Below are 3,636 nucleotides of genomic sequence, written 5' to 3'. Positions count from 1 at the left end.
AGAAAATGAGGCAGTTTCCTTCCAGAAAGATTTACAGCCTATGAGGCAGTTCTACTCTGTCCTGTTGAAATCAACTCAACAGCAATAGGTTTCGTTTCTTGGTTAAAGATTTTGGATAAATCTCCAGGGAGTTTTGCTGAGTGGAAAAAAGCCAATCCCAAAAGGTCAGATGCAATATGATTTCATTTCAATAATGTTTTTGAAATGTCAAAATTACAGAAATGGAGAAAACATTAGTGGTTACCTAGGATCATGGGTTGGAGTGTGGGGAGGGAGGATGTGTGTCCATAAAGGGACAATACAGAGGTCCTTCTCTGATGCAACTGTTCTGTATCTTGATTGCATCAATGTCAATTTCCTGGTTATGATATTGTACTATACTTTTGCAAGCTATTAACCACTGGAGGAAACTAGAGTACATGGAATCTCTCTGCATTATTTCTTATAAAATGTGTTCCACAATCATTTGAAAAGAAAAAAATTATTTATAAAATGAACCTTGCCATTCAACTAAAATCATATACAAATATCCAAATGAATCATAGTCCTACACATAAGAGCCCAAACTCTAATTCTGCTAGAAGAAAACATAAGAAAAGATCCTAGTGACCTTGATTTAGGCAAAAAAAATTCCTAAACTGTACAGACAAAAAAGCATGAATGAAAGAAAATCCTTAATAAAATTGATTTCATTAACTTAATAATGTTTCTACTCAGAAGACACATTTAAGAAAATGTGTGTACAAGCCACACACAGAGAGAAAATATTTCGAAAATATACACTTGACAAGGCCTTGCATCCACAATATATAAAGAACACCTGCAACTCAATAGTAAGAAGACAAAAATCTCCCAAAATGAGAAAAATATTTAGAAAAAGCTCACAATTATAAAATGCTAAGGAAGAACATGAAAAGGTGTTTACCATTAATAGTCATCTGGGGATTACAAATTGAAAAAAAAATAGCCAAAATTGAAGAGAGTGACAATACTAATAGCAGTATTTTCTAGTAGATTTGCAGTTAGGTCTGTTTTGGAAAACAGTGTGGCAAAACTGTATTTTAAGACTAAGTTATTTCACTTTTCAGTATTTACCCAACAGATGAATGTTTATAACTTACTTAGTAAAATATGTGCTGCAAAAGTAATTGTTTGTGGGAAATTTTGACGCATAAACACTTGAGTTGATCATAAGAAAGGAAAAATATAAAGTTAAAAAACAGAATAAATAAAACAATATGATATGAAGTGGATATTAAAGAAGACAGTGTTAATGAGCAGAATGAAAAATAAAAATTCATTAAAGAATTAACAAAGTCAAAGGCAAGTTATGAAAAAAGAAAGGAAGAGAGCATAAATACGTAATGCTGTAAGGTGATAATTAGTAAACATAGTACAGATATTTAAAAGCTGGATAACATCAAATATTTTATGCCTATAAATTTGAAGTACTAGACAAAATAAACAAACACACACACATATATATGTAACTAATTTGGGTTGTGGAAAACCAGAAAGATTTACTAATACCAAAGATGACAAAGCTATTCAAACAATAGTTTAAAATTCCCCAACATCATTAGGTTCGAATAATTTTACAGATGATTTCAACTGATCTTTCAAGAAATAATTATCAATTTTTATAGAAAATTTAAAAGCTAAAATCTTTCCTCCAATGCCTTCTATAAAACCAGCATCACCTTAAAGCAAAACCAGGTGATAATTTGAAAAATAAGATACATGTTAAAAAAGTGTATAATATATCAAATTTTATGACCAAACTTATTTATTCCTAAATCATAAAGATGGATTGACATGAATTCTTTTTACGTAATTATCTACCTAAACAAATCAAAGAAGAACTACATGTGACCATCCTTAAAAGCAAAATGACATTTGATGACTTGCAGAACTACTAATGATTTTTTTAAGTTCTTGGAAAAATTGGAATGGGATGGAATGCAATAGAACATAGGTAAAGAAATAAGAAAGTATGATTCATACACAGGAAATAGAGCAGTCAGTAGAAACTGTTGCTGAAGAAACATATATACTAGACTTAGTAGACAAAGATTTTGTATTACCTCTTTCAAATCTGTTCAAAGAGATAAAGTAAATCCTATCTGAAGAACTAAAGGGATGTATAGAATGATGTCTCAACAAATGGAGAGTGTCAATAAAAACAGGAATTCTCTTAAAAAATAGAAATTCTAGAGTTTGAAAATACAATAACGTAAATAGAAATTTTAGTGGAGGAGCTCAATACCAAATCTGAGCAGGTATTGAGCTCCTCCACTAAAATTTCCACAAGGTGTTTGGTTATGGCTAAGAAATTTTCATATCTTTATCTCTTGTTCCCTCTACTATATACATGGATATATTTACAGAACATACAAATATGTATGTAGAAATATCCTCTGCCAAATCTATATATGGTTGTGGGTATATCCCATTCAATTACCCATACCTGTTCAGTATGCATGTCTGCCTGTGTATCCACTCATAGATTATTGTCTGTTCTTACTGATATTGCAGCATAGTGTGTATAATAGTACTTACTTTTGTTGTCTGTAACTCTTGTGCACCTCTCAGTGTCTTCCTTTACCTTAGTGATATACAGATACTTCTATATCTGGATCTTGGCTGAAAGAATACCAGAAAGACGTTTACTTGTGTTTCATTGTGCAAAAGTATTTAACTGTGTGGATCGTAACAAATTATGGATAACGTTGAGAAGAATGGAAATTCCAGAACATTTAATTTTACTCATGAGGAACCTGTACATAGATGAAGAGGCTGTCATGCAAACAGAACAAAGGGATACTGCATAAAAAGGTGTGCATTGGGGTTGTATCCTTTCATCATACTTATTTAATCTGTACGCTGAACAAATAATCCAAGAAGCTGGACTATATGAAGAAGAAAGCAGCATCAGAACTAGAGGAAGACTCCTGACAGCATGTAATGGGCAGATGACACAACCCTGTTTGCTGAAAGTGAAGATGACTTGAAGCACTTACTGATGAAGATTAAAGACTACAGTCTGCAGTATGGATTACACCTCAATATAAAGAAAACAAAAGTCCTCACAACTGGACCAGTAAGCAGCATCACAATAAACAGTGAAAAGATTAAAGTTTTAAAAGATTTCATATTACTGGGTTCCACAATCAACACCACGGAAGCAAAAGTTAAATTAGATGTAGTATTTCACCGGGCAAATCTGCTGCAAAAGACCTCTTTAAAGAGTTAAGAACAGCGGATCCTTACAAGATGGCGGACTAGGCAGAAGGATTGCACAGACCCTCTTCAACAAAGAAAAGGGAAACCAATTAACACAGACACAGAAGATAATCTTGGACCCCTGAGCCTTGTAGGAAAGGATGCAGAATTGGACTAAACCCCAACTAGCAGAAGAATTTGCGTGAAAATACTAAAAAAAGGAGACCTACGGAGCTGCGGTCTGACAGTGAACTGAGTGACCCTGACAGTACAGGCAGCTCGGAGATACCCGACTGGGGGAGGACCTAAGAATTAACCTAAAAATCACCCTGCCAGTCAGGGAATGCGTGGACTGTGCACCGTGGCTGGGGAACAAGCAGAGAAGGTGAGGAGAAGGGTGGGCTGAGCTGTGGA

The sequence above is a fragment of the Orycteropus afer genome, unplaced genomic scaffold, assembly GCF_000298275.1.
Source record: "Orycteropus afer afer isolate SDZICR_OR568_19922 unplaced genomic scaffold, OryAfe1.0 scaffold00311, whole genome shotgun sequence".
In the NCBI taxonomy this organism is placed as follows: Eukaryota; Metazoa; Chordata; class Mammalia; order Tubulidentata; family Orycteropodidae; genus Orycteropus; species Orycteropus afer.
The sequence above is the reverse complement of the archived record's forward strand: the minus strand, read 5'-3'. Positions refer to the sequence as shown.